Source organism: Amia ocellicauda, chromosome 4, assembly GCF_036373705.1.
Source record: "Amia ocellicauda isolate fAmiCal2 chromosome 4, fAmiCal2.hap1, whole genome shotgun sequence".
Lineage (NCBI taxonomy): Eukaryota > Metazoa > Chordata > Actinopteri > Amiiformes > Amiidae > Amia > Amia ocellicauda.
The window spans coordinates 8,057,697-8,066,968 of record NC_089853.1 but is presented as its reverse complement, the minus strand read 5'-3'; positions in this window follow the sequence as shown (position 1 = coordinate 8,066,968).

Sequence of the window (9,272 nt, the reverse complement as noted above, 5' to 3'; positions counted from 1 at the left end):
GGAGCTCAGCTGATTTCTTTGGCCAGCATTGGCTGTTGTAAATAATGCATGGCACACGATTGTCAGTCTGCTTCCTTCTGCACTGGGCAAGACTTGGAGCACATGGTTTCTTTTATATCATTATTCAGTCTCAATAATGTTGCCCTTGGGGGCTCAAAGGTGCCAGCCACATTCCTCTTTTGTGCAACAAAGTCTTGCTTGCTTGCCCAATACATCAACTAACCTCTGAAACTCTTTAAGGCATTGCAACTCAAGATCAGGCTATTCAGAATACATGAGACAAACTTGATCTCGCTTGCTTACTACAGATAATCCTTCTTAGGAATGTCAACTGTCATTTCCCTAGGCATATTATTTAGTTGGATACACTATTTAGGTGAAAAACTGTAGAATTGCTTCACCTTTTAAAGACACAACGGGGTTCTTACTTCTCAACACTTGTAAAAATGAAAAGATCACAAACAACTCCTACAAACAAGACCGGTACATTTACCCTTGTTTTGATCACATTTTATCACTCAAATAGTCATCCAATAAAGAGGCAAAAGTTGGTCCTGTGGTGAAGCCCTGCAGGGTGTCTGCTTGTGCTGCATCTCCCTGACAGCACAGTTTGAATCCAAACCACTTCGTAGCAGGTATCAGCTGCCAAGAGCCAGTTAAAGCAAACCTTTGCCTTGACATGCTGCAAAGAATCTCCCTCTACCTGCAGTGGAGCAAGAAAAACCACAGTACAAAAATAAATCAACACCAGCCCCGCCCCACCGCTGAACTCTTTAATACTGTCTATATCACCTTTAACACACAAATGACTTCTGAGGTCTATGCTCAAGCAGCTGTGAAGATACATTTGAAACCTTACATCGTTTCTTTGAACAGTGATCTTTCCAGGCAAACCCTCCCCACAATATTTGGAAAATAAGGCTGTAAATATGTCATATAAGAAGGTTTACAAATTCAACTATTATTTTTCACGCCACTGTTACTGTTGAATGCTGGGAATCTGTGGAGTGCTGCCCAGTTTCCCCTATAAAGCTAGAGGGCAGAAGCAGAATTACTACACCAGCTACATTTTATTTGTTTTCAGCAGAGATCTCTCTCCAGTGTGCACAATTTTCTTAGACAGTTTATCATGTTGTATAACTTCTTGAAGGACATGCTTGTGGCATAACCTTTACATCTGGTGAGCTTGTTTTCCAGACCTTGTAATTGCTTTCTTTAAAGTAGTTTAATGAAAACAGGTAAACACATTTTTTGATTTTTGTGATACACCGATTGGATTTATTGCTCAACAAGGAGCAATCTGGCTTGCTTTCTTACTTTCCCAAACATGGTCATGGTAGATTCCACTGGACAGGAATGAAGGTTAAGGATTTTCCAGGGTCATCATAAGGGTTAGGGTTAGGCGCCAAAAGGATTGTAGTGCAGCTTAATACCATTTGATTATCTGAAGGGAAAAACCAGTCAGAGACTATGCCAGGAGAATGCCGATTGATATATTAAAGTACTATAGCGCCATCTAGTTTTCTTTGCAATTTCTTACCATTGCACTTTTTATTTATTTATTTTAATATTACAAAACTTTCTGCCTAAGAAACCATCTGCATTTCACTACATGTCTTTTTATCAAACATTTAAAAAGAAAACTATTGAGAAACATATTGACTGCTACATTCTCTCGTCACCTTTTCTGACATTTGGAAAGACCAAGGTTTCAATATATATCTGCATGACTTCTATCTGACATGCATGTCTCATTATCAGGTGATCAGTGCAAGCTTTTTAGCACACAAAAGGGATTTTAAACACCACAGGGACCAGCTTCTAGTTGCAAGAGTAATGGAAACACAATTCTCCGTCTATATACCAAAACGACTGAAGCGGTCATGATAACTATGCATGGGCCTACAGACCTGTTAAATGCAATAAGGTCAGTTGTGTTTTGATATTTGTCCGTCGTTCCAGTACCTTTGATTATAAAGGGTTGGTCAGTGAATTTTGAATATATGTTACTGGAGATGCATCATCAACAGACTGCTTATTTCAGACTTAACAACTTGTGCAAATGGGAACATCCTTAGAGCAACTTCTCATACAGAGGACTGAGATGCAACATGCAGAGAACATTTTCCTTTTGGCGCGGAAAGGCTGCAGAGAATAGCTAGAGAATGATTTATGTGCAACTCCATTAAAGCGAAAAATATTCACTTCAGTGGCCAATATGTTCAGTTCAACTGCACGTCTTTTTCAGTGAAATACCACTGTCTGTTTGGTACAGCAGGTCACTGACAAAAAAGAAATCTCTGTTCTGGGTCAAAATCATAACTCTGCCTTCCCTTAAAGCCTTGATTGGTTCAAACATTTACCATCTTGCATATACTGTACATTGTCTCTTCTTCTCATAGTTAATGTCATTGCTGCTTATTGGTTAAATCACATGATGAGAACTATGCTGGGCCCAGCATTATCTGTCTGTTAATTAGAGTTTGGCTCAGTCAAGACAAATCGTGTGACAAGACTAAAGAACATTGCGAACGTTATTAGTATTTTCTTAGTAATAGTAATTCAGAGAAAGGAAACGGTGCAGATCACATGAATTAAAGTTAGGTTATGGCAAATGTTTATCTGAGATAAAACAGAATAGACATTATTCAAGGCTTTGCCAGAAAGTTTCAGAATAAGTAAAAGAATCGCATTTCAGACTATGCTAAAGGGGTAAAGAGAGTCATCACTTCTTGCAATGAAACCAAACTTTACAGAACACAATTAAAAAACTATTACATATTTTCACACTTATTGTAGTAAGTTAGGCTTTTATGTTTTTAAACCATGTACTGTACACTTACCCTTTGTTCTCTAGGTGTTTGAGTTACATGATGTGCTATTAATGTTTGCGCCACCTGCTGTTAAAAACAAGAATGTTCCATAAATTCAAAACCAGTTTACAACAGGATTCAAAAGTAAAAGTGTAGACAGTGCTAAGAGACAGGGCTAAGAATATATTTTTGGTTCAAATTAATTAATTTTTCTCTCCTGCCAATAAACCGGGAATTTCCGGGACTTTTTTTTTTTTTTTTTTTTTTTTATTGGAATGTTTTTCTGTATGCTTTTGTGAAATGTCCTAAAAATAGTTTTGTTTTGTGGAAACAGAAATAGAAATTAAGGCGAGGAAATTCCAATTAACTAAAATATTGAGATCTGGCGTGGTTTTGTGATAAGCATGTCAATCAGTACTGTTGTAGTGTCTACAAGTGTGATTAGCGTTGGTCACCCAGGAATAAAATTAATTAAAAATAAAATCCAGACAGTGACAACTTGATAAGAATGCACTGATAATTCCTAAACTAGTAAATCATGCTATTTCCAGATCAAATAATTGAATGAGTTAGCAATCAGGCATTTTCTTCCAATTTAAAAGATGGCTGATTCCACTAATTAAATTAAGATATTCGACTTATGTGTACTCATGTTTTGAATGAAAGAAAGTCCTGTGTGAATAACACAGGCGTTACATCAGGTTTGATTCAAGAACTTACAGAAACATGAACGTGTCTCATAAGGAATAATATGTGTGCTCCTTTTCCCGAACCTTTGTCCTTATTGCATCAGTATAAACGCAGGGAGATCACTGCCTAGCGTAATGGATTCTCCTGATGTCTTGCTTTATTCGTTTTATGAGTTTTTTCCACTCTTATCTCTGTAATTGATAAAGGAGTAGGAGCTGAAGACCCATGGAAGGGAAGATTGCAGCCTTCTCCTGGGCACGTGAACAAGGACAGTCAACAACAACAATCTGACACTGACCTCACACTGCCCATAGGTACCTGCTTTTCAAAATGATTGTGGGAGATGGGAGCAGCATTTTCTGTTTGAGAGGGGTCTTCCCTTAAATCAACTGTGTCACACAAACAATCTTCCTTTAAAAAAGTCAAAGCACCCTGAACAAACTTTACTGAGATACAGTTAGGTCCATAAATATTTGGACAGTGACACAATTGTCATCACTTTGGCTCTGTACGCCACCACAATGGATTTGAAAGGAAACAATCAAGATGTGCTTTAAGTGTAAACTTTCATCTTTAATTTGAGGGTAGTTACATCCAAATTGGGTGAACGGTGTAGGAATTACACCGTTAATATAATATTAGATAATATAGCCCTAAACAATTCAGAATTCATCCTGCTGCTTTTGTCAGCAGTCGCATCATCAATAAATACAAGGGAACCATAACATGCTTCACAGATGAGGTGGTTTGCTTCAGATCATGAGCAGTTCCTTCCCTTCTCCATACTCTTCTCTTCCCATAATTCTGGTACAAGTTGATCTTTTTCTCATCTGTCTATAGGATGTTGTTCCAGAACTGTGCAGAGTTCTTCAGATGTTTTGTGGCAAACTCTAATCTGGTCTTCCTGTTTTTGGGGCTTACCAATGGTTTACGTCTTGTGGTAAACCCTCTGTATTTACTCGGGTGAAGTCTTCTCTTGATTGGTGACTTTGACACAGATACGCCTACCTCCTGGAGGGTGTTCTTGATCTGGCCAACTGTTGTGAAGGGGTTTTTCTTCATCAGGGAAAGAATTCTTCTGTCATCCACCACAGTTGTTGTCCGTGGTCTTCTGGGCCTTATGGTGTTCCTGAGTTCACCAGTGCGTTTTTTCTTTTGAAGAATGTACAAAATAGTTGATTTGGCCACCTAATGTTTTTGCTATCTCTCTGATTGGTTTGTTTTGATTTCTAAGGCAAAACTGAAGGCAAAATGCCCCAAGAACAAGCAGGAACTAAAGACAGCTGCAGTACAGACCTGGCAGAGCATCACCAGGGAAGAAACCCAGCTGGTGATGTCTATGGGTTCCAGACTTCAGGCAGTCATTGACTGCAAAGGATTTGCAACTAAGTATTGAAACTCACAATTTAAATCATGATTATGTTAGTTTGTCCAAATGCTTTTGAGCCCCTAAAATTGGGGGGACCACATATAAAAATGGCTCAAATTAAAGATGAAAGTCTACACTTAAAGCACATTGATTGTTTCCTTTCAAATCCATTGTGGTGTACAGAGCCAAAATGATGACCATTGTGTCACTGTCCAAATATTTATGGACCTAACTGTATGTCCACATATTGCATTGCTTTGTATTGACTCCACAATGTGACTTTTTGTCTCACTAATGTATTCCTCTCCAACTGATAATATACCCACAGGGAGCTATACATCACACTACTTTATTATGAATCCCAAATTATAGTTCAAACAAAAATGTCCACTTATTTGCCTACCAAGTCCATTTTCCCCGCATCCAGTTATTCGTAAAGCTTTAAAGGTTTTTCCATCTAAAATAGATACATCACAGACTGCTACATTCATTATATTCTATGTACATCAATTAACCTTGATTTACCCAGTGGCTTGTGGAATCTCAAATAAGTGAAATGAGACAACAGTCTATGAATGCCAGAGGAGTTCACACATGTTACTAGTAAATCGGTATTCTTATTAATTATATGAAAATTTGAATGTATATATAACAAAATGTTCTCAAAATGCTGCTTGGATCATTAGTCAAGAGAGCAATTCATATATCCATTGTATAATGATTGCTGATGCCTTTTGTAGCAGTGTCAGTGTCAGAGACTTGGGTTAATCCAATAATAGTGTGGGCAGACATGAAGCAAGATCTAAGGCTCTCTGCTTGCTATAATGGATGTGGGACGGTGTGCTCTGTTCATTCCTAATGACTTTCTCTGGCTCTGAGGCTAGCCATCTAGATTTGGTAATTACTCAATTATACTATATTATACTTTGAATTGCCTTGTACTTAACTGTATTCTTGCACTTTGTAATGTACATATGTTGTAAGTCGTGGATAAGGGTGTCTGCCCAGAAATAAAAATTATAATAATTACAGATATACATGTTAAAGTCAATATTAATAAAACTGATGTAAAATTGCACAGTTTCTTTCAAGCGCAAACATACAACATGTTCACACAGTACTGTGCAACAGTTTTAGGCAGGTGTGAAAAAATGCTGTAAAGTAAGAATGCTTCCAAAAATATAATAAAAAAATATATAATTAACATATCTATTTATCAGTTAACTAAATGCAAAGAACAGAAGAAAAATCTACATCAAATCCATATTTGGTTTGACCACCCTTTGCCTTCAAAACAGCATCAATTCTTCTAGGTACACTTGCACACAGTTTTTGAAGGAACTTGGCAGGTAGGTTGGCCCAAACATCTTGGAGAACTAACCACAGTTCTTCTGTGGATTTAGGCAGCCTCAGTTGCTTCTCTCTCTTCATGTGATCCCAGACAGACTCCATGATGTTGAGATCAGGTCTCTGTGGGGGCCATACCATCACTTCCAGGACTCCTTGTTCTTCTTTACACTGAAGATAGTTCTTAAATTACTTTTGCTGTATGTTTGGGGTCGTTGTCATGCTGCAGAATAAATTTGGGGCCAATCAGATGCCTCCCTGATGGTATTGCATGATGGATAAGTACCCGTCTGTACTTTTCAGCATTGAGGACACCATTCATTCTGAACAAATCCCCAACTCGATTTGCAAAAATGAAGCCCCAAACTTGCAAGGAACCTCCACCATGCTTCACTGTTGCCTGCAGACACTCATTCGTGTACCGCTCTCCAGCCCTTCAGCGAACAAACTGCCTTCTGCTACAGACAAATATTTTAAATTTTGACTCATCAGTCCAGCGCACCTGCTGCTTTTTTTCTGCACCCCAGTTCCTGTGTTTTCGTGCATAGTTGAGTCGCTCGTCCTTGTTGCCACGTCAGAGGTATGGTTTTTTGTCCACTAGTCTTCCATGAAGGCCACTTCTGACCAGACTTCTCCGGACAGTAGATGGGTGTACCAGGGTCCCACTGTTTTCTGCCAAATCTGAGCTGATGGCACTGCTGGACGTCTTCTGATTGTGAAGGGAAGTCAGCATGATGCGTCTTTCATCTGCTGCAGTAAGTTTCCTTGGCCGACCACTGCGTCTACGGTCCTCAACGCTGCCCGTTTCTTTGTGCTTCTTCAAAAGAGCTTGGACAGCACATCTGGAAACCCCTGTCTGCCTTGAAATGTCTGCCTGGGAGAGACCTTGCTGCTGCAGTATAACTACCTTGTGTCTTGTTGCTGTGCTCAGTCTTGCCATGGTGTATGATTTTTGACCGTAAACTGTCTTCAGCAAACTCACCTTGTTAGCTGAGTTTGGCTGTTCCTCACCCAGTTTTATTCCTCCTACACAGCTGTTTCTGTTTCAATTAATGCTTGTGTTTCAACCTACATATTGAATTGATGATCATTAGCACCTGTTTGGTATAATTGTTTAATCAGACACCTGACTATATGCCTACACAATCCCTGACTGTGTGCAAGTGTACCTAGAAGAATTGATGCTGTTTTGAAAGCAAAGGGTGGTCACAACAAATATGGATTTGATTTAGATTTTTCTTCTGTTCACTCACTTTGCATTTAGTTAATTGATAAATACAATCTATTAACATGTCTATTTTTGAAAGCATTCTTACTGTACAGCATTTTTTCACACCTTTTGCACAGTACTGTGTATATATATAATTTTCTGGTCTCTGCCTAACAAACAGATGGTAGTGTGAGTGAGTTTTGTTAGGCAGTGATTTTCAGTTTATAGTAGCAACCATCTGTGCACAATTTCAGAAAAATAATCCTTTACACTTGTATTCAAATTAGATGCTTCAACTGGGAAGCTGCAACCAGCAGTGACACCATGAATCCAACAGATGGGGCTCTACAACTTCTGAATTGTAATGACAAGGCAGATAATGTGCTCTGAATCGATCGACAGAACTCATAAATATAACAAAATAATGATATATAACTATAGGGTGTCGATTAGAGGAGTCACTTCTAACTGGAGTGAGGTTGTTAGTGGAGTTCCACAGGGATCAGTACTAGGGCCTTTGCTTTTTCTAATCTATATTAATGATCTGGACTCTGGGATAGTAAGCAAACTTGTCAAATTTGCAGATGATACTAAAACAGGTGGCTCAGCAGATACAATCTTGGTGGCACAGGCTATTCAAAGGGACTTAGATAATATTCAGTTGTGGGATGACACCTGGCAGATGAAATTCAATGTGGACAAGTGCAAGGTATTACATGCAGGTAACAGAAATGTCCACTATAATTACACTATGGGAGGAATAGAACTAGATGAAGTAACGCATGAGAAAGACCTAGGAGTCTACATGGACTCCTCAATTTCTCCATCCAAACAATGTGGTGAAGCAATAAAAAAGGCAAACACAATGTTAGGGTATATTGTCAAAAGTGTAGAACTGAGAACAAGGGCAGTGATGTTCAGACTGTACAATGCACTAGTTAGAGCTCATCTGGATACTGTGGACAGTTCTGGGCTCCACATTTCAAGAAAGATATCGCTGCTCTAGAGGCAGTTCAGAGGAGAGCAACCAGACTTATTCCAGGTCTGAAGAGAATGCCCTACTGAGAGACTGAGGAACTGAACCTTTTCACCCTGGAACAGAGGAGACTACGTGGGGACTTGATTCAAGTCTTCAAAATCATGAAAGGCATCGACCACATCAAACCAGAGGAGCTTTTCCAGATCAGCAGGGACACACGCACCCAGGGACACAAATGGAAATTGGGCTTCAAGGCATTCAAGGCAGAAAACAGGAGACACTTCTTCACACAGATAGTTGTCACAATCTGGAACAAACTCCCCAGTGATGTGGTAGATGCTGAAAGTTTGGGAACATTTTAAGATAGACTGGTTAGGATCCTTGGATCACTCAGTTATTAATGTCACCAAACGAGCATGATGGGTCGAATGGCCTCCTCTCATTTGTAAACTTTCTTATGTTCTTATAAGTATACCATTAGTATATTCCCATCTTAAACAACGTATTTACAAAGATATTAAAACATCACCTTCAAGACACACTGGATTTCGCCCAACCAAAAGAACACGCAGGATTCAGAAGTGGATATAACACGATGGATCAGATACAAGAGGTACAAGGAGTTTTGGAAAGATGCAGAGAAAATGAATATATACAAACTCAATCATCAGAGCTCTATATAATTCCTAATAAATATATCTACAGCAATGATACATCAAAAATCTGACTCCACCAAGACACTGACCAGATCAAGATTTATAAAGGAGTATGTCAAAGAGACACAATCTCTCCAAAACTCTTCACGGGAAGACTTTGGTAAACAAAGCGATTTACCAATGACACTGTCATATTTGCAAAAACACC